This window comes from Coregonus lavaretus (assembly GCF_964263955.1).
Source record: "Coregonus lavaretus genome assembly, chromosome: 27".
Classification (NCBI taxonomy): domain Eukaryota; kingdom Metazoa; phylum Chordata; class Actinopteri; order Salmoniformes; family Salmonidae; genus Coregonus; species Coregonus lavaretus.
In genome coordinates, this window is record NC_140014.1 from 27,534,689 (window position 1) to 27,557,351 (window position 22,663).

A 22,663-nucleotide genomic window follows, 5' to 3' on the forward strand; every position below is an offset into this window, starting at 1 on the left:
ATTGCCTCTGCCCAACTGAAGATGTGGCATCAGTTTGGTCTCTGTGGTGTTGGTGTGGTGTCCAAAACACCTATTAACAATATCTTACAGAATTTAGCAATAACCACTCACTGTTTTTCAACTTATTGAGAAAACCTCTCTTACAGTTTGAGTGGTGAGTTGAGTTTGACTCAGTTTCATGCTGAGTGTTTTGTTTCTTTCATTGTCTCCGCTGCCCAGATCCCAGTCTCTCCCCAGAGACACCCAGCTTCCCAAATCCCAGTCTCTCCCCAGAGACACCCAGCTTCCCAAATCCCAGTCTCTCCCCAGAGACACCCAGCTTCCCAAATCCCAGTCTCTCCCCAGAGACAACCAGCTGCCCAAATCCCAGTCTCTCCCCAGAGACACCCAGCTGCCCAAATCCCAGTCTCTCCCCAGAGACACCCAGCTGCCCAGATCCCAGTCTCTCTCCAGAGACACCCAGCATCCCAAATCCCAGTCTCTCCCCAGAGACACCCATCTTCCCAAATCCCAGTCTCTCCCCAGAGACACCCAGCTTCCCAAATCCCAGTCTCTCCCCAGAGTCACCCAGCTGCCCAGATCCCAGTCTCTCCCCAGAGACACCCAGCTTCCCAAATCCCAGTCTCTCCCCAGAGACACCCAGCTGCCCAGATCCCAGTCTCTCCCCAGAGACACCCAGCTGCCCAAATTCCCAGACTTGCCGGAAGAAATACCTAATGCCCCTCTCTAACCCCCTACACCCCTCAAACTCAACTCAGGGACCTCAAAGCCAATTCCACTGCTTTTTTTCGTTGTTCCCTTCTAGTCACAGACTGATTCAGACCTGGGACACCAGGTGGGTGCAATTAATTATCAGGTATAACAGAAAACCAGCAGGCGCCAGACCTCGTAGGGTAAGAGTTGAATACCCCTGCCCTAGACTCTCTCTTTCTCTTTGAGTCTGTCAGAGTGGAGTACCATAGAGACATACAGTACCTTTACTATATCCCTGTCTTTACCTTGTCCTGTCCCTGTTGGCTCAGGGATAGAGCAGCAAACCTCTACCATACAACCTAAAGGTTAAAATTTACTAGCAATAATAAAGCCACAGTAAATCATATTGCAGAGGCATGAACAATAATAAAGTGAGTCTCAGTAGATTCACAGGGTCAAAATGTGAATTCATTCAACGAACACTTTCCACATGTTCAACCAGATGCTTGCATGGTTCGAGATACTGAAAACACAACACAAAACCATGTAAACTATTGGAAATTGGTCCAGAGGAAGCTTTGAAGGCCAGAGAAATATGGAGCATTCTTATTTTATTATTTCACTGTAGTATGCCAAGCAAGGTTACATTTCAAGTCTGTTATTCCTTTTGGGTCAGTGTATTGGACCCGGTTTGCACTTTTCTTCTCTGTGGTTTCTAGTTTAACATAATCCTACTACAGATCTGAATAAGTAATCATATGGATCTTGACCTGCCTTATTTCAGTTCTATGACTGCAAACTGAATCTATTACATATCTAGGACTATAAGTGCTTGTGCTCAGCACTTTATATCTGAATCACTTTTATTCACTGAGTACATTTACACATACCCGGAATTTGACTTGGTGAAGTGGTGCTGCCAGCAAAATCTGCCTAACAAACAGTCCGTACTGCAAGTTCGTGCTGAACCATTGAAAAGCAGAGGTGCATATGATGACCCTGTGGAATTGTTCTCGATCTGGTTTCCATGTCCGTCACCTCACCACGCTCGATGGCTCCTGCTGTGACTGGCCCAGCATGCTGCTCACTGCCGGGGTCCATTACTGTGGTTCCACCCTCGGCTTACCCAGACTTGTTCTTCTCTCCCTTTCATTTAGGAGAAACAGAAGACAAAGCAAAACACAGCTACCAGTGGCTCCCTTCGCCTTCGTGGCGGCTCCTCTTGCCTTCTCGGCCACTCTTATTTTCCTCCTCCCTCGCCGCTCCTCTCGGCCACTAACACCCCTCCTCCCTCGCTGCTCCTCTCGGCCACTAACACCCCTCCTCCCTCGCCGCTCCTCTCGGCCACTAACACCCCTCCTCCCTCGTCGCTCCTCTCGGCCACTAACACCCCTCCTCCCTCGCCGCTCCTCTCGGCCACTAACACCCCTCTTCCCTCACTGTGCCTCTCCCTTTCTCGGCCACTATCACCCCTCCCTTCGCCACTCCTCTCGCCTTCTCTGCCACTTTCCCCCTTCCCTCCTCCCTCGCGGATCCTCTCGCCTTCTTGGTCACCATCACCCCTCTCGCCGCACCACTCTCCTTTTCGGTCACTATCACCCCTCCCTCCTCCTCCCTCGTTGCTCCCATGGCTACCATTGAGGAAGTCGAATAAACCATTCCATCGTTTCTGCAACTACCTCCCTCTATCACGCAATGTTGAAATGTGTTCTACCCTCTTGTGTCTTTGTCTGTAATGACTCTTGTCACGGAGTGAAAATTAAAGTAATGTTTGAAATGTGTTCTCCACGGCGCACCTCCATGATACACCTCGCGCCACCACACACCACACCCTGCCTTCACGGTGCACCTCCTGTCTTCCCTGTGGCCCCTCTCGCCTTCTGATAGTTCCCGACTCCTCCAGATGAGCCATTCCGGCAGCCATGACCTGTACCCTTTGTCTGCCTTGACCATTTTGGGGGTAACCAACTTTAACTTTTTAAACCTTTGTGTGAGTCTTAACACTCATTCGACCAACATGGTAATCCATCGAAAGATGCACCAAACTGGGGAAATAAACCCACAGTTACGAAGGCAACCTCAGAGCAAGATGATGCTAAAGATGGCGACGACAGAGCTCCAAAGGATAACTTGGCTAAAGACTTTGCGGATATTCACTGGCTCCTGGAAGAACTACCATAAGAGAAGAACTGCCATACCTCCCTCTCCACTTCTACCTTTCCCTGCGCTGGCCAGTCCAGCACAACCTTGGTCCATGATCAGGGCTTTTCCCTGCACTGGGCATTCCGGCACAACCCCAGTCAACAACTGGGGGTTGACTCTACCATGAAGGTGGGGGTTCAGCACAACATTGGTCCAGGACTCGGGGCTGGGCCTCCTCACACTACCTTCTCGCCCCTTCCACTCTCTTCGACTCGTTTCGCCTTCTCAGTGCTAAACGCACCACCTGCCATTCGATGTGCTCCACTCTAGTGCATTTCTACAAGCAAAACTTCAACCAGGTCGCATGGATGACTCCGCTCATTCACTGAAGTGCAACTTGGCCAGTCCAACTTGGCACCCTACTGGAGCTCTGGTACCTTGCCTGGACCAGTGGCGACTTGTCAGAAAGTCGCTGTTTCCTGCATAATTCAACATGCTAGCTACAAAAGCAAATGTTAGCTAGCTATTGCATTACCGAGCTAGCCTTGAATTGTAGCTTAAATTATTAAACCACAGCTTTAGCGCCCATGGGGCGGCGCACAATTAGCCAGCGTCGTCCAGGGTAGGGGAGGGAATGGCCGGCAGGGATGTAGCTCAGTTGGTAGAGCATGGTGTTTGCAACGCCAGGGTTGTGGGTTCGATTCCCACGAGGGCCAGTATGAAAATGTATGCACTCACTTAACTGTAAGTCACTCTGGATAAGAGCGTCTGCTAAATTACTTAAATGTTAAATGTAAAGGGACTCAGGACTTGACTTGGACTTCGAGGTCTAATGACTTGACTACATCACTGCTTCCATGTCATCCCCACAGACATTGCATGGCTTTCTCCATGCTGAGATTGGACAGAGCCTCCTCCCACAGCCTTCTGCAGATGGGCCCAACCTATGTTGAGACAGGACTGAGGCTCTTGCATGCACCTTTTCTCTAGCAGCTGGCCCAAGCTACCGGTCTTCACCTCACACCCACCTACCTTGCTGCAGGAGCTACACCCATGAAGAGCCCGGACTGGGCCTCCTGTCCCTGCTCACCTTCTCTCCTGCAGCCGGGGCTCATCTCCACCCCACAGGCATTGCCCTCCCCATGCCAAGCCCTGACGCTGCACCCTCTGTTGCTGTTGACCGGGCCTTCTGCAGCTTGATCTTTTTTTTGGGGGAGGGGGGGTCCATATCCCTAACTGCGACCTTCCTATCGTCACGCCCTACGTCACGTATGCCCACCAGCAGGTAGCACATAGTGACTCTTTCCACTTTGTCCTATTGAAGCACACTGGCTGATGGCGAATGATGATGTATTATTTACAGCCACATCCATATATGATTTGGTTTTACCTTCCAACATAAATTGATGTCAAATTGATATATTTGAGGTAAAAATATAGAAATGTACACTGTTTTCAAACTATATACGTTAACTAGGCACTACATAATTTTGGTTCAGTAGTTATACGTTTTGAGCAGTTTGATTATGTGATAATTAATTGTACTGTTAACAAATGACAAGAAAATCATATCAAAAGTAAAGTGAATATTGCAATTTGAAAAGCAGATACTAAGATTGAATCTGTATCCAAATTCAAAGAGTGATTTGGTGCATTGAACAAATTACTTTGTGAATTTGTTTGTTGTACTCAGTCAATTGAAAATGTGAGTTTTGAAACATGAGCCATTTTGATAATCTGTTTAGATTTTTGTGCTTAGAGTTGTGAAAATGTACCACAGTGTGTGAAAAAACTGTAAGCCGGTTCTCCCTGTCTTCAGTGTATGAAAGAAAAACTGTCAGGACACTGACAGGAATTAGTTAAAGGTCTCTAAGGAATCTGGTGACTCACTCAGCCAAGCAGAAAATTGGACACACACAGCACAATGTGTGGGAAATCCTATAGAACAGCATGCTGTTGGCATGGCTATGGGAATGAACACACCAAATCAAATCAAATTCTATTGGTCACATACACATATTTAGCAGATGCTATAGCGGTGTAGCGAAATGCTTGTGTTCCTAGATCCAACAGTGCAGTAGTATCTAACAATGCACAAAAATACACATCTAAAAGTAAAATAATGGAATTAAGAAATATCTAAATATTAGGACGAGCAATGTCAGAGTGGCATTGACTAAAATACAGTAGAATAGAATACAGTATATACATATGAGATGAGTAAAGCAGTATGTAAACATTATTAAAGTGACTAGTGTTCCATTATTAAAGTGGCCATTGATTCCATGTCTATGTATATAGGGCAGCAGCCTCTAACTTGCAGGATTGAGTAACCGGGTGGTAGCCGGCTAGTGATGGCTATTTAACAGTCTGATGGCCTTGAGATAGAAGCTGTTTTTCAGTCTCTCGGTCCCAGCTTTGATGCACCTGTACTGGCCTTGCCTTCTGGATGATAGCGGGGTGAACAGGCCGTGGCTTGGGTGGTTGATGTCCTTGATGATATTTTTGGCCTTCCTGTGACATCGGGTGCTGTAGGTGTCCTGGAGGGCAGGCAGTGTGCCCCCGGTGATGCGTTGGGCAGACCGCACCACCCTCTGGAGAGCCCTGCGGTTGTGGGCGGTGCAGTTGCCGTACCAGGCAGTGATAAAGCCCGACAGGATGCTCTCAATTGTGCATCTGTAAAAATGTATGAGGGTCTTAGGGGCCAAGACACATTTCTTCAGCCTCCTGAGGTTGAAGAGGCGCTGTTGCACCTTCTTTGCCACACTGTCTGTGTGGGTGGACCATTTCAGATTGTCAGTGATGTGTATGCCGAGGAACATGAAGCTTTCCACCTTCTCCACCAGCAGGCAGGGTGGCAACAGCTGGCATTTGGGGAAAGAGGGCATGTGGTGTGCACATTGACAACATTTCTCTAGCCTTCTAGGCTACCAGTCAAAAGGGGAAATGTGAATTAGTGCAGAACTTTGTGCAGTTGCTCAAGGAAAAATACAAGTTTCCAAGCAGTAATCTAGGTGAAAAGTGTTGCAAATACTGGCTTCATGAAAGTGTATAGCCAACATTTGAAAAACTACTTTATTACCAAAAAAATATACCTAAAGCATTATAATGGATGCATAGGCCTAGCCACTGCCAATATATCAGATTTGATATTAAGCAAAGCAAGGAAATATGGAAGAAAATAGCAAGAAATCTCATTCAAAGTTCAACTTTAAATCCCTATCATCAAACATTTGTTTGCATGTTATGTTGGAGGAGAGTCAAATAAAATTAACATTGCATATATGTAGCGCCTACTCCACGTGACTGGAGGCTTGGAAGACTTGCTGAGAACCTGCTGTTGCTTTTGTATCGAGACAGCAGTTGTGCGAGTAGCTCCCCGAGCGATAGAGAAGCTCTGTCTTTCTTTGAAATACGACTGTTGAGCGAAATTAGGCTACTTCCATGTCAAAAACGACATGATACATTTTAATTTGATTAGATAACAGGAACGACTGGGCAAGTGAAAGTTAATGGACTCACGGTGATAACCTTTGCTGAGGCTTTGACACTTGTCTTGAGCCACACGTGGAACAGTCGCCAAACGAGAAGTGGTGAGTTACTTGCGAATTCCTTTGATCTGTTCTATTTACTCTCGGTTTTTCATAGGATACTAATTTGACGTACACATTATAGCAAGTTCAAATGCTGTGATAATTTATCTACGTTTTAGATTTACTTTCGTCCAACTGTTGACATTTGAGCTCGGAGTCCTCTGCGCTCGCGCCAACATTTTCAGTCAGGTTACAGGCGGCGCGTGTAGCTCGGTCTCCACGGTGTCTGTTGCAAGAATCAGCAAAATATATCCCATAACTTGCTACTGTTAAAGGCTAAAAATGTGTTTACGAACTATTGCACACGTCAAATTATTCATTCAATGGATTATTCAGGATTTGAAGACAAAATCTTATGCCAAATAAATAGCTGTATTATAGTTCTTTATTCTAGTAAATAGTATTTAGGGTTTTATGAAGGCTGAGACTAATTTTATTTCATTGAATGTCTCACTGTCAAAGTGAAGTCTGTTCCAATTATACACAGCAGTAGACTCTTGTAAAATACGGCTTCGAAATACCTAATTTTGAAGTCAGATTTTCCATGCTCACAATTGAAGGTGAAGCTTGAGCTGGTGTTTTGAACACCAGCTAAAATACATCATTGTTCAACCTTCAAATAGCCTGCGATCTTATTTCATTTTCTGAAACGGAGGCTTTTGTCACAAGCTACACTACATGACCAAAAGTATGTGGACAACTTCTCGTCGAAAATCTCATTCCAAAATCATGGGCATTAATATTGAGTTGGTCCCCCCTTTGCTGCTATAACAGCCTCCACTCTTCTGGGAAGGCTTTCCACTAGATGTTGGAACATTGCTGTGGGGACTTGCTTCAATTCAGCCAGGAGCATTAGTGAGGTGGGACACTGATGTTGGGTGATTAGGCCTGGCTCCTAGTCAGCGTTCCAATTCATCCCAAAGTTGTTTGATGGGGTTGACATGGGCTCTGTGCAGGCCAGTCATGTTCTTCCACACCGACCTCAACAAACCATTTCTGTATGGACCACGCTTTGTGCACGGGGGCATTGACATGCTGAAACAGGAAAGGGCCTTCCCCAAACTGTTGCCACAAAGTTGGAAGCACAGAATTGTCTAGAATGTCATTGTATGCTGTAGCGTTAAGATTTCCCTTCACTGGAACTAAGGGGCCTAACCCGAATCATGAAAAACAGCCCCTGACCATTATTCCTCCTCCACCAAACCCTTTTCATGAAGCTCCTGACGAACAGTTCTTGTGCTGACTTTGCTTCCAGAGGTAGTTTGAACTCGGTAGTGAGTGTTGCAACCGATGACAGACGATTTTTACACGCTTCAGCACTCAGCGTGCCCATTCTGTAAGCTTGTGTGGCCTACGACTTTGTGGCTGAGCCGTTGTTGCTCCTAGACTTCCACAATAACAGCACTTACAGTTAATCGGAGCAGCTCTAGCAGGGCAGAAATTTGACGAACTGACTTGTTGGAAAGGTGGCATCCTATGACTGTGCCACTTTGAAGGTCACTTATCTCTTCAGTACGGGCCATTCTACTGCCAATGTTTGTCTATGTAGATTGCATGGCTGTGTGCTCGATTTTATACACCTGTCAGCAACGGGTGTGGCTGAAATAGCCTAATCCCCTAATTTGAAGGGGTGTCCACATACTTGTGTGTACAGTTGAAGTCGGAAGTTTACATACACTTAGGTTGGAGTCATTAAAACTAGTTTTTCAACCACTCCACAAATTTCTTGTTAACAGAATATAGTTTTGGCAAGTCGTTTAGGACATCTACTCTGTGCATGACACTACATTTTTCCAACAATTGTTTACAGACAGATTATTTTACTTATAATTCACTGTATCACAATTCCAGTGAGTCAGAAGTTTGCATACACTAAGTTGACTGTGCCTTTAAACAGCTTGGAAAATTCCAGAAAATGATGTCATGGCTTTAGAAGCTTCTGATAGGCTAATTGACATAATTTGAGTCAATTGGAGGTGTAACTGGGGATGTATTTCAAGGCCTACCTTCAAAAAATTGTAGACCTCCACAAGTCTGGTTCATCCTTGGGAGCAATTTCCATACGCCTGAAGGTACCACGTTCATCTGTAAAAACAATAGTACTCAAGTATAAACACCATGGGACCATGCAGCTGTCATACCGCTCAGGAAGGAGACGTGTTCTGTCTCCTAGAGATGAACGTACTTTGGTGCAAAAAGTGCAAATCAATCCCAGAACAACAGCAAAGGACCTTGTGAAGATGCTGGAAGAAACAGGTACAAAAAGATCTATATCCACAGTAAAACGACTCCTATATCGACATAACCTGAAAGGCCGCTCAGCAAGGAAGAAGCCACTGCTCCAAAACCGCCATAAAAAAGCCAGACTACGGTTTGCAACTGCACATGGGGACAAAGATCGTACTTTTTTGAGAAATGTCCTCTGGTCTGATGAAACAAAAATAGAACAGTTTGGCCATAATGACCATCGTTATGTTTGGAGTATAAAGGGGATGCTTGCAAGCCGAAGAACACCATCCCAACCGTGAAGCACTGGGGTGGCAGCATCATGCTGTGGGGGTGCTTTGCTGCAGGAAGGACTGGTGCACTTCACAAAATAGATGGCATCATGAGGAAGGAAAATTATGTGGATATATTGAAGCAACATCTCAAGACATCAGTCAGGAAGTTAAAGCTTGGTCGCAAATGGGTCTTCCAAATGGACAATGACCCCAAGCATACTTCCAAAGTTGTGGCAAAATGGCTTAAGGACAACAAAGTGAAGGTATTGGAGTGGCCATCACAAAGCCCTGACCTCAATCCTATAGAAAATGTGTGGGCAGAACTGAAAAAGCGTGTGCGAGCAAGGAGGCCTACAAACCTGACTCAGTTACACCAGCTCTGTCAGGAGGAATGGGCCAAAATTCACCCAACTTATTGTGGGAAGCTTGTGGAAGGCTACCCTAAACTTTTCACCCAAGTTAAACAATTTAAAGGCAATGCTACCAAATACTAATTGAGTGTATGTAAACTTCTGACCCACTGGGAGTGTGATGAAATAAATAAAAGCTGACATAAATCATTCTCTCTAATATTATTCTGACATTTCACATTCTTAAAATAAAGTGGTGATCCTAACTGACCTACGACAGGGAATCTATACTAGGATTAAATGTCAGGAATTGTGAAAAACTGAGTTTAAATGTATTTGGCAAAGGTGTATGTAAACTTCCGACTTCAACTGTATACATAGTGTATATGGAATGGCATGGAAAATATTTCAGTTAGGCTATACTGCATAATGCGGGTATTCTGCAGCTGCATGCACCTGTATTGTACAATGGGACAATATCTCATTAAATAGTATTTCCCTTATTGATTGTTTACCCGCAAATAATTGTAATGCATGTGCATCATGCTAGTTTCATATACAGATGCTTTATTATAAGAACTATATTTTCATAACCTGAAGTTCATTGTTATTTGCTCATCTGTATATTAAGACATTAACTGTTGGTTGAACTTGATATCAAATATCAACGTCAGGCTATTGAGAAAGCCATATGTGTTGGATTTGATGTGTATGACAGTTGGTTGATACCACCCCCAAACAAAGGGAAAGTAATTTGACTCTTCATCGTATGCTTGTATTTTACTTTGTGGTTTAAAAAAACCCAGGATGTCCTGTTCATATGAAACTCTTGTGTTGAAAGCAGTAATGGGAGGTGGTTTGCTTTTCCACAAGGAAAAACATAATATTTACAGAGCTGATGGCCAGATGCTATTGTGTAGGAGTAACAATGCAACTCTCAGACCGCTGATTTGAAAAGGGGGGTAGTACAGTGTGCTTCTGTACCTTGACTTCTTCATCTCTCTAGATATTTGCTACATTTTCACTTCAAATACAATTGGGTACCACACAGGATGACCCTATGGAACATTACAATAAGGAGAATGTAAAACATAGTAGGCTTGGACGGTATACCGTATACCGGGGTATTTGGAAATAGCCACGGGATGTTTTTTTTAAACCGTCAATACCATTTAAACTATTTCTTTAAAGTTTATCAATACTTTTTAATATTTGTAGCTACTTTTTAAGTAAATACCTGCAGTCAACTTGTGCAATACGTTAGGCGATAAAGCAGATCACGTTCTTCATTTCACCTGCTTCAATAGAGTGATCAGGGACGTGCAACTATAGTTTTCCTTCACAGAAAATACATTGGTGCAACACACTCGGCAGAAAATAGCTTCATTTTCATCAGATGACAATAGAAGTGCAACGCTATTTGGCTGGCAGCTACACAAGTAAATGAGCTTACAATAAAAAAGTTATTTATTTTTTGCAAAAATGATGCATGGTCATCATATTTCTAATGTTTATCATGGAAAGAATGTAGCCAGCTACATTTCGTAATGTAGGCTGGCTACACTGAGAAAAGTAGCTACTAGGGGTGTAACAATTCGTTTTAACAACGATTCAATTTGTATCACGATTCGTGGTTGTCGATACGATTCAAGGACGATATTGGTTCATTTAGAACGATACGATCCGAAACGATTCAGTGACTTGAAATCGATTCAGTAACCTTTTAGCCAAAAATTCAACCAGTGTGACTGAAATAAATACCTGGATACTGGACAGTGCAGGTGAAGTTTCCTAGATTCCTGTTTCTTGTAAGGACCGCAATGGTGGCTTGATAATTTCTCGCTCGTCGGCTTCTCCTCTTTCGTCCGCCATGCTATGTTTTGTTGTCTTTGCGCCTTTGTGCTGCTGTTGGCGCGATGACGTCACGGATAGGCAGACTGAATCGAGTAATGTTTAAAGCCTTTATCATTAAAAGTGCTAAGAAAAAACATCCATATAAAGTCTGACGTGCTTAAATCCAATGGGTTATTTCCTAGTATCGATACAATCGATTTATTACATTTTAAAACGATGTTAGATCGATATATGTTGTCCAAAAGGCCAACTCTCCGAGCACAGATCGATGTAGTTGGATCATAGGAATATAAATCGATACATCGATGTAGTAGATGGATCGTTACACCCCTAGTAGCTACACATCAGTCAGAGCACTGTCTGCTGATAGAATGCCCTTTTGTGAATTCTCATCCGAGTGGAGAAGTGCAACTGAAGCACAAAATTACTCTGATGCCAAGCAGAAATTACAGTAAGAAGCTATTTAGATCTGCGTTTACAAAACGCAGTAAGAGATTTCTTATGCGTTTTTATATTTTTTCCCTGTGTGAAAAATGAAGATTTCTGCATTAACGCAACCCCTAAGTTTAACTTGCTAAGTAATTTACTGAATAAGGTGATGGGGCACCATATTGTTTAAGCTTTCTGGCGTGTTTGAGAAGTCTAAGCCCATTGGATGACTTATATGTACAGCTGCCAGTGCTATCTTTTGATTTCCTTGTGTTTTTTTTCTGCTCTCTGTTCGCCGTCTGTCTGCTTCCATCTTCTCTGAGCAGAGCAGGCAGGCCTGTTGCCCTAGCGACTCCAGACTTCACACAGACACAGCGTATACACATGCTGCTTCAGAGCCAGTACTGTTCTTCCGTCAGACAAGCATGCATCAAAACTTTATTCCTTTGCACAATGTCTCTCGTTCACATTCGCTTGTAAATGTCCAAACTCAACAAATTACATTCAGTAGCTACCTACATTACCAGTCAAACGTTTGGACACACGTACTCATTCAAGGGTTTTTCTTTTTTGTAGAATAATAGTGAAGATATCAAAACTATGAAATAACACATATGGAATCATGTAGTAACCAAAAAAGTGTTAACCAAATCAAAATATATTTTCTATTTGAGATTCTTCAAATAGCCACCCTTTGCCTTGATGACAGCTTTGCACACTCTTGGTATTCTCACAACCAGCTTCACCTGGAATGCTTTTCCAACAGTCTTGAAGGTGTTCCCACATATGCTGAGCAATTGTTGGCAGCTTTTCCGTCACTCTGCCGTTCGACTCATCCCAAACCATCTCAATTTGGGTTGAGGTCAGGGTATTGTGGAGGCCAGGTCATCTGATGCAGCACTCCATCACTCTCCTTCTTGGTAAAATAGCCCTTACACAGCCTGGTGTCCCACTAAGCCCAAACCAGATGAGATGGCTTATTGCTGCAGAATGCTGTGGAAGCCATGCTGGTTAAGTGTGCCTTGAATTCTAAATAAATCACAGACAGTGTCACCAGTAAAGCACCCCCACACCATAACACCTCCTCCTCCATGCTTTACGGTGGGAAATACACATGCGGAGATCATCCGTTCACCCACAACGCGTCTCACAAAGACACAGCGGTTGGAACCAAAAATCTCCAATTTGGACTCCAGACCAAAGGACACATTTCCACCGGTCTAATGTCCATTGCTCATGTTTCTTGGCCCAAGCAGGTCTCTTCTTCTTATTGGTGTCCTTTAGTAGTGGTTTCTTTGCAGCAATTCGACCATGAAGGCCTGATTCACACAGTCCCCTCTGAACAGTTGATGTTGAGATGTCTGTTACTTTTGGGCTGCATTTATTTGGGCTGCAAATTCTGAGGCTGGTAACTGTAATGAACGTATCCTCTGCAGCAGAGGTAACTCTGGATCTTCCATTCCTGTGGCGGTCCTCATGAGAGCCAGTTTCATCATAGCGCCTGATGGTTTTTGCGACTGCACTTGAAGAAACTTTCAAAGTTCTTGAAATATTTCATATTGACTGACTTTCATGTCTTAAAGTAATGATACACTGTCGTTTCTCTTTGCTTATTTGACCTGTTCTTGCCATAATATGGACTTGGTCTTTTACCAAATAGGGCTATCTTCTGTGTACCCCACCTACCTTGTTACAACACAACTGATTGGCTCAAACGCATTAAGAAGGAAAGAAATTCCATAAATTAACTTTTAAGAAGGCACACCTGTTAATTGAAATGCATTCCAGGTGACTACGTCATGAAGCTGGTTGAGAGAATGCCAAGTGTGCAAAGCTGTCATCAAGGCAAAGGGTGGCTATTTGAAGAATCTCAAATATAAAATATATTTTGATTTGTTTAACACTTTTTTGGTACTACATGATTCCATATGTGTTATTTCATAGTCTTCTATCTATTATTCTACAATGTAGAAAATAGTAAAAATAAAGAAAAAACCTTGAATGAGTAGGTGTGTCCGAACTTTTGACTGGTAGTGTATATATGTATAACTTTAGCTGAATTTCCTGTCTTTGTGATTCGTTTATTTTGTTAGCATATTTGCAAGCAGCCTCCATGGAAATTCGCTATTTCTTGTGGTAATTTTGTTAGCATTCTGGAAAGATGCCCAATGGTATTTTTTGCTCTTTTTTTTGTGCCCCCTTGTGTACTTAGCCGGTAATATCGTAAATCCCGTGATGAGAGAAGGACGGTATGACGATATAAATCTGGATACCGCCCAACCCTAAAACATGTTTTTAAGCACTTGTGGAAACCTTATCATTTCGTAGGGCTTGTTGGCCCCACTCCAAAACCACATAAAAAAAAAAAACAGTGTGTTGCAATTTACTGGTCATTAGTTCATGCAGATGTGCATGTTGCTGTATCTTTGCCAACCCACAATATTACAATGTCACTACTTAAAGCTAGCGTATTGGATTTGTATAATATAAAAAACCGCTCCATTGTATGTCAAGCAACTAGGCTAGCCCCAAATTATGTAACAAGTCGAAAAAGATGTTAGCATTGTTACTAGGGTAATTAGCCTATAGTGTTACTCAACTGGCATGAGAGAAACCTAATGTAAAATGTGTCTTATGCCATGATTATGCAGTCTCAATGTACTTCGTTGTGGGAAAATTCATAGGTCTTAAACGATTGTCGGACGTCTTGACTCGTTCATTATGACAGGGTCTAGGTCTGCCGATTTTAAGTACTGCTACGTGAGGTCTTATGCTCCGACAAAGTTCTTGTAGTGTCAGAAATGTTTAGCCTTTATCGTGTAGTGTGGCTGATGTTACGAGTCGATCCTGGTGACTGACCAATAGGAACTCGACCTTCACTTGAGTATGCACACAATAATATGATTATTGTGAATAGTCAGATTTTAATATAATAGTTTGATTTAAACGTTGACATGCTTTGCAAGAACGATTTCCCTAATAATCTTGTTTACTTGACACATCTGAAATCAGGCTACCTGATGGGATTTTTATAAATGCACAAAATTGCCAATGAAAATAAACGTTCTTCCACAACGACCGTGTTATTTTGGGGAAGCCTATTTGATTCTGAATTCGTACGTCAAACTTTATATGTGAAAACTATTTCTAAGATGTATACTTTCCGTTTTTCCGAACTCACTTCACTCGCGCGTAAGCATAGAGTGAGGCTTGTGCTGGCACATGCACAGATCAAATACATCGCTGCAGTTGATGTAGTCTACATCTGCTTATGTAGCCTCACAAGCCAATCGCAGAATGTGGCGACAGAACTGAAGCAAATCGTACAATCTGGCCAGGTTGATATCAAGATTTTATTTGGTAACGTCGCACAGTGTTACGTGATACATGTAAAAGACTGAATACGACGTACTGTCTGCAAAGGCCTTGAGCTGGAGTTTGTATTAGAGCCAAAGGTGGAAAAAGCCCTTTGGAAAACGAAATGCATTTAGGATTTATCTGCAATGAGCAATTACCACCCATCTCTAGTGCTGAGTCTGTCTGACAGGTTGGGGCCTTGCAGGGCTGCTGCCTCAACCTCATTCACCTCAGATTTTGCTCTCCTTAATACTACTCCTTATAGCATCGCTGTTCACCAACCCAATTAACTCAAAATGCCCACCACACTCCCATGAAGTAGTTTATTGTATAATTTAGGCTACTGGAGTACACCACAAAATATAGGCTATTGGAGATGATTAGGCTATCTATTTATTTACACATGTTGTGATGATCTTGACTGGGTCTTCCCTGAATGTCTACTGGCATGCTTGGTAGAAGGGAAAGTATGGAGACTTTTTTTCTTTTTTGCAATGAGAGGATAGCTGACCTAACGAGGCCGGTTTCCTGTCTTCAGTGGCTCATAGAATAGAGTGGAACAAAAACATTACTCGCTAGTTTCCGATTAAGTTTTAACATTTGGAACACACTGTCCCATTCCAGCACTTGGCTGGAGGATGCACAAATGAGATGCAGAACCAAAACAGCTAGGGCCATTTTAGGTGATCCATTGCTTGAATAACAGGTTTCCTTTTCCCCTATGTCAGCTAGTTTGGTTCCTTGTTTGTTTTAAAGGGAAAGATCCATTGAAGCTATGTAAACACTGCTTGTAATATTCATATTTGTTTTACCTGTAGGCTAAAACTAACGGAAGCTCTTCTGCAGACCATTTAAAAAGTTCTGTTCTGTTGACTGTTGTTTTTCTGGTTATCCATTCAGCCTGGTCTTGTCTAGCCTACTGCTCCCTCTCCAAAGTGGTTTATTGTCACAGGGTGCCAGGCTATAAAGAATGAGATACTTTTTGGTGCTTTCTGCTGCTTGATTCATGGCTGGCCCATGTCTGGCTGGCACCATGCAGCCCTAATCTCACCTGCAGCTGAGTCACACAGTAAAATGGATCAATCCTCCTGTCTGTCCTCCCTGTGCAGAGAGAGGAGAGGTTTATGTGCTTCTGTTCAGTGGACTGTGGCAGAGATATGCTATTACAAAATGAGTTGCAGTGGCAGCTCTAAAGTATACATTGGGGATAAAAAGTATTTAGTCAGCCACCAATTGTGCAAGTTCTCCCACTTAAAAAGATGAGAGGCCTGTAATTTTCATCATAGGTACATGTCAACTATGACAGACAAAATGAGAAGAAAAAAATCCAGAAAATCACATTGTAGGATTTTTAATGAATTTATTTGCAAATTATGGTGGAAAATAAGTATTTGGTCAATAACAAAAGTTTCTCAATACTTTGTTAAATACCCTTTGTTGGCAATGACACAGGTCAAACGTTTTCTGTAAGTCTTCACAAGGTTTTCACACACTGTTGCTGGTATTTTGGCCCATTCCTCCATGCAGATCTCCTCTAGAGCAGTGATGTTTTGGGGCTGTCGCTGGGCAACACAGACTTTCAACTCCCTCCAAAGATTTTCTATGGGGTTGAGATCTGGAGACTGGCTAGGCCACTCCAGGACCTTGAAATGCTTCTTACGAAGCCACTCCTTCGTTGCCCGGGCGGTGTGTTTGGGATCATTGTCATGCTGAAAGACCCAGCCACATTTCATCTACAATGCCCTTGCTGATGGAAGGAGGTTTTCACTCAATCTCACGATACATGGCCCCATTCATTCTTTCCTTTACACGGATCAGTCGTCCTGGTCCCTTTGCAGAAAAACAGCCCCAAAGCATGATGTTTCCACCCCCATGCTTCACAGTAGGTATGGTGTTCTTTGGATGCAACTCAGCATTCTTTGTCCTCCAAACACGACAAGTTGAGTTTTTACCAAAAAGTTCTATTTTGGTTTCATCTGACCATATGACATTCTCCTAATTCTCTTCTGGATCATCCAAATGCACTCTAGCAAACTTCAGACGGGCCTGGACATGTACTGGCTTAAGCAGGGGGACACGTCTGGCACTGCAGGATTTGAGTCCCTGGCGGCGTAGTGTGTTACTGATGGTAGGCTTTGTTACTTTGGTTCCAGCTCTCTGCAGGTCATTCACTAGGTCCCCCCATGTGGTTCTGGGATCATTTTGACCCCACGGGGTGAGATCTTGCGTGGAGCCCCAGATCGAGGGAGATTATCAGTGGTCTTGAATGTCTTCCATTTCCTAATAATTGCTCCCACAGTTGATTTCTTCAAACCAAGCTGCTTACCTATTGCAGATTCAGTCTTCCCAGCCTGGTGCAGGTCTACAATTTTGTTTCTGGTGTCCTTTGACAGCTCTTTGGTCTTGGCCATAGTGGAGTTTGTTGTGTGACTGTTTGAGGTTGTGGACAGGTGTCTTTTATACTGATAACAAGTTCAAACAGGTGCCATTAATACAGGTAACAAGTGGAGGACAGAGGAGCCTCTTAAAGAAGAAGTTACAGGTCTGTGAGAGCCAGAAATCTTGCTTGTTTGTAGGTGACCAAATACTTAAAAAATCCTACAATGTGATTCTCTGGATTTTTGTTTCTCAATTTGTCTGTCATAGTTGACGTGTACCTATGATGAAAATTACAGGCCTCATCTTTTTAAGTGGGAGGACTTGCACAATTGGTGGCTGACTAAATACTTTTTTTCCCCACTGTACATGCTTCAGTAATTGAAGAAAACCTTTAAGAAAATGTAGCATTTTATGCCCTGAGATTGGTGTTCCACAAGGGATTTGGCCCCACAGGTGGATTGTTGCCAAAGAAGACTCCTTCTGTATTGTTGCCAAAGAGACTGGGCTGTTGTGTCCATGATGTTGCTTGTTTATTTGCGAGCTCAGGAGGAAAATGTGTGTGAAACAGAACCACTGTGCACCCATGGCAGTATGTATGGCTACAAAAGGTCTTCAAGTAAGGTAGATTTGTAAAACATTGACAATGGTTCAGAGTTCAAAGCAACCATGTTCTGTATTATTCACAAAACATATCCCCAAGTATCTGTCAGTGAGGTCTTTTCACAGCATGTCTACTTCCCAAAATAAGACGGATAGCTGTTGTCAACATCTAAACAGTATACAGTATCAGCCAATATAGACACCCAAGCAAATAGTAATTTACTGAAGATTAGTGTTTTTTTCTTTGTGGTTTTGGCATTTTTAGCATCACCCTGTTCCCCTGAGGTAAATGCTGATGCATCATTAGTTGGCACTGACAGCCCCAAGCCAGCAGGGTGGACGGTGCGGTCACATCATTTTATGAGGGGTAACAAGCACCATCTGTGTTCGTGTTGATGTGGAATCTCTTTTCAAAGTGTTGCTGTTGTCTCACTCTTAACCCTTTACACTCGTGGGAATTGGCCTATATGGATAGGGCTACATTTAAATGTTTCTTACAGAATAAATATGAAAATGTATGCAGAAGCATGGTAGCAATTGAAAGGGAACAGTTCTGAGATTATGGCAAAATTATTAAACCAAAGTTGGGGACACAACAGTTCACCTGACACAAGACTGAATCCATAATGGAAAATGTAGGGTAGGTGCAACATAAGACAAAAAAATGACAAGCGTTTGAATGAGAGGACTAACTTGTGTCTCCAAGTGGCCACACACCTCTCCAAAGTGTGCACAGTTCCTAAGTAATTTCAATGCACTTTTATGACTCAAAGAAGAGTCTTCAACTAAAACGTGCTTGTTTTTTTTTTACCCCTAGCTGTGCCGTCGAGGAACTAGAGCAAGCACCTTGTAGTTGTTTTGTTTGGAACATAGCCCTGCATCCCCACCATCACACAATTACTGTTGTTGTTGACGCAATCCAAATATGGCCCATTATAAATCGCCATCTGGGTCAGGTGGTCATCATTTGAAAGCTTGTTATTCTATTGCCAACATTACTAAGTTATAAAATACAATCTTAGTGTAAGGCTTTCACATGGTAATTCCGAGAAACTGATCACAATTTTGATGCCCATAAAAAAGAGTCATGAGTGGATTCGGGTGTGTTCCACTACAAAGTTTCATCACAATAGACAAACATTCTGTTCAAATCAACCCAGGGTGTGACGCCATGTCATCTTGGAACTGTACATCAAACATTGTGATCAGAGACGTTGACACTGTATATAACTTCAGTTTTATGATATGGAAATGTGAAGTGCACATTTGGCTCACTGATGTTTGGCTTGCTTGACATCACAGCGGTATTCAACTAATGCAGCACTCCATCACGCTCCTTCTTGGTCAAATAGCCCTTACACAGCCTGGAGGTGTGTTTTTGGGTCATTGTCCTGTTGAAAAACAAATTATAGTCCAACTAAGCGCAAACCAGATGGGATGGTGTACCGCTGCAGAATGCTGTGGTAACCATGCTGGTTAAGTGTGCCTTGAATTCTAAATAAATCACAGACAGTGTCACCAGCAAAGCACCATCACACCACCTCCTCCATGCTTCACAGTGGGAACCACACATGCAGAGAACATCTGTTCACCTACTCTGCGTCTCACAAAGACACGGCGGTTGGAACCAAAAATCTCAAATTTGGACTCGTCAGACCAAATCACAGATTTCCACCAGTCTAATGTCCATTGCTCGTGTTTCATGGCCCAATCAAGTCTCTTCTTCTTATTGGTGTCCTTTAGTAGTGGTTTCTTTGCAGAAATTCGACCATGAAGGCCTGATTTTAATCTGAGGTGCAGTTAACTCTACTGAACTTATCCCCTGCAGCAGTGGTAACTCTGGGTCTTACTTTCTTGTGGCGGTCCTCATGAGAGCCAGTTTCATCATAGTGCTTGATGGTTTTTGCGACTGCACCTGAAGAAACGTTCAAAGTTCTTAATGTTCCGGATTGACTGTCCTTCATGTCTTAAAGTAATGATGGACTCTTTGCTTATTTGAGCTGTTCTTGCCATAATATGGACTTGGTCTTTTACCAAATAGGGCTATCTTCTGTATACCACCCCTACCATGTCACAACAGAAATGATTGGCTCAAACGCATTTAGAAGGAAATAAATTCCACAAGCGAACTTTTAACAAGGCACACCTGTTAATTGAAATGCATTCCAGGTGACTACCTCATGAAGCTGGTTGAGAGAATGCCAAGAGTGTGCAAAGCTGTCATCAAGGCAAAGGGTGGCTATTTGAAGAAATGTGTTTAACACTTTTTTGGTTACTACATGATTCCATATGTGTTATTGCATAGTTTTGATGTCTTCACTTTTATTCTACAATGTAGAAAATAGTAAAGATAAAGAAAAACCCTTAAATGAGTAGGTGTGTCCAAACTTTTGACTGGTACTGTAGGTCTACTGATTTAATCAAAGTGTTGACAATGGAGTAGTCAACTGCTGCTTTCTGTGTAGCAAGGCTCATGTTCAACACCTACGTCATTCTTCATTAATACCTGTATTGCAGATACCTGGGAAAATGTCTCTTAAAAAGAAACTTGAAGCCTGTGGAAGACCGCAGACTCTTACAGGATTCTTTAAAGGCCCAGTGCAGTCAAATTAATTTTTTTCCTGTGTTTTATATCATATTGTACAACAGCTGATGAAACTAACACTGTAAAAGTGTGATTTTTTTTTAATCAGTGTTATTTCCTGATCAATCTATAATTAGAATATACCAGAGGCCACCAAAATGGAGCTTGTTTGGCAAAAATATCTTAACCCGGGGGAGCATGGCTGGCTACTTTTTCTATTTGACTGGCTACTCCATGAGTTTGAGAAAAACACTGCTTATCAGTGCCCAAATCTGCCATTTTCAACCTTCATACGGGTACGAGTGTAAAGGGTTAAAGCACCTACAGTGGGGAGAACAAGTATTTGATACACTGCCGATTTTACATGTTTTCCTACTTACAAAGCATGTAGAGGTCTGTAATTTTTATCATAGGTACACTTCAACTGTGAGAGATGGAATCTTAAACAAAAATCCAGAAAATCACATTGTATGATTTTTAAGTAATTAATTTGCATTTTATTGCATGACATAAGTATTTGATCACCTACCAACCAGTAAGAATTCCGGCTCTCACAGACCTGTTAGTTTTTCTTTGAGAAGCCCTCCTGTTCCCCACTCATTACCTGTATTAACTGCACCTGTTTGAACTCGTTACCTGTATAAAAGACACCTGTCCACACAGTCAATCAAACAGACTCCAACCTCTCCACAATGGTCCTTACACAGCTCTCTGGTCTTGGCATCAGGGATAAAATGGTAGACCTGCACAAGACTGGGATGGGCTACAGGACAATAGGCAAGCAGCTTGGTGAGAAGGCAACAACTGTTGGCGCAATTATTAGAAAATGGAAGAAGTTTAAGATGACGGTCAATCATCCTCGGTCTGGGGCTCCATGCAAGATCTCACCTCGTGGGGCATCAATGATCATGAGGAAGGTGAGGGATCAGCCCAGAACTACACAGCAGGACCTGGTCAATGACCTGAAGAGAGCTGGGACCACAGTCTCAAAGAAAACCATTAGTAACACACTATGCCATCATGGATTAAAATCCTGCAGCGCACGCAAGGTCCCCCTGCTCAAGCCAGCGCATGTCCAGGCCCGTCTGAAGTTTGCCAATGACCATCTGGATGATCCAGAGGAGGAATGGGAGAAGGTCATGTGGTCTGATGAGACAAAAATTGAGCTTTTTGGTCTAAACTCCACTCGCCGTGTTTAGAGGAAGAAGAAGGATGAGTACAACCCCAAGAACACCATCCCAACCGTGAAGCATGGAGGTGGAAACATCATTCTTTGGGGATGCTTTTCTGCAAAGGGGACGACTGCACCGTATTGAGGGGAGGATGGATGGGGCCATGTATCGCAAGATCTTGGCCAACAACCTCCTTCCCTCAGTAAGAGCATTGAAGATGGGTCGTGGCTGGGTCTTCCAGCATGACAATGACCCGAAACACACAGCCAGGGCAACTAAGGAGTGGCTCCGTAAGAAGCATCTCAAGGTCCTGGAGTGGCCTAGCCAGTCTCCAGACCTGAACCCAATAGAAAATCTTTGGAGGGAGCTGAAAGTCTGTGTTGCCCAGCGACAGCCCCGAAACCTGAAGGATCTGGAGAAGGTCTGTATGGAGGAGTGGGCCAAAATCCCTTCTGCAGTGTGTGCAAACCTGGTCAAGACCTACAGGAAACGTATGATCTCTGTAATTGCAAACACAGGTTTCTGTACCAAATATTAAGTTCTGCTTTTCTGATGTATCAAATACTTATGTCATGCAGTAAAATGCAAATTAATTATTTAAAAATCATACAATGTGATTTTCTGGATTTTTGTTTTAGATTCTGTCTCTCACAGTTGAAGTGTACCTATGATAAAAATTACAGACCTCTACATGCTTTGTAAGTAGGAAAACCTGCAAAATCGGCAGTGTATCAAACACTTGTTCTCCCCACTGTACAAACAGTTGAATACACTCTGTGATTCAAGCTCACATGAAAGACATTCTTGAAAGCATCAGACAATGCGCTGTTATTGTGGAAGAGAAACAATGTGCCATGGAAGGAAGAAAGAAACCATTCCATGTCTGTGGACTGTGGCAGAGATGACGAGAATTGAGGAAGGGATGGAAGAAGGGAGGGAGGGTGGTCAAGGTTAGTCAAATGTGGGCCGAGGAAAGATCTCGGAGGATGAATTGCTGCCAAGAGGATCA

General features: G+C 43.0%; 1 protein-coding gene across 1 annotated transcript in view; it reads left to right on the top strand.

Annotated features, from left to right (window-relative positions):
* Positions 1-6,346: 6,346 nt before the first annotated feature.
* Positions 6,347-22,663, top strand: part of LOC311103106 (syntaxin-binding protein 6-like) — a 139,443-nt gene continuing 123,126 nt past the window's right edge. The window contains exon 1 of the mRNA XM_084144643.1: positions 6,347-6,428. The gene's annotated coding sequence lies outside the window, so the exon portion shown is untranslated. The remainder of the gene's footprint in view (positions 6,429-22,663) is intronic.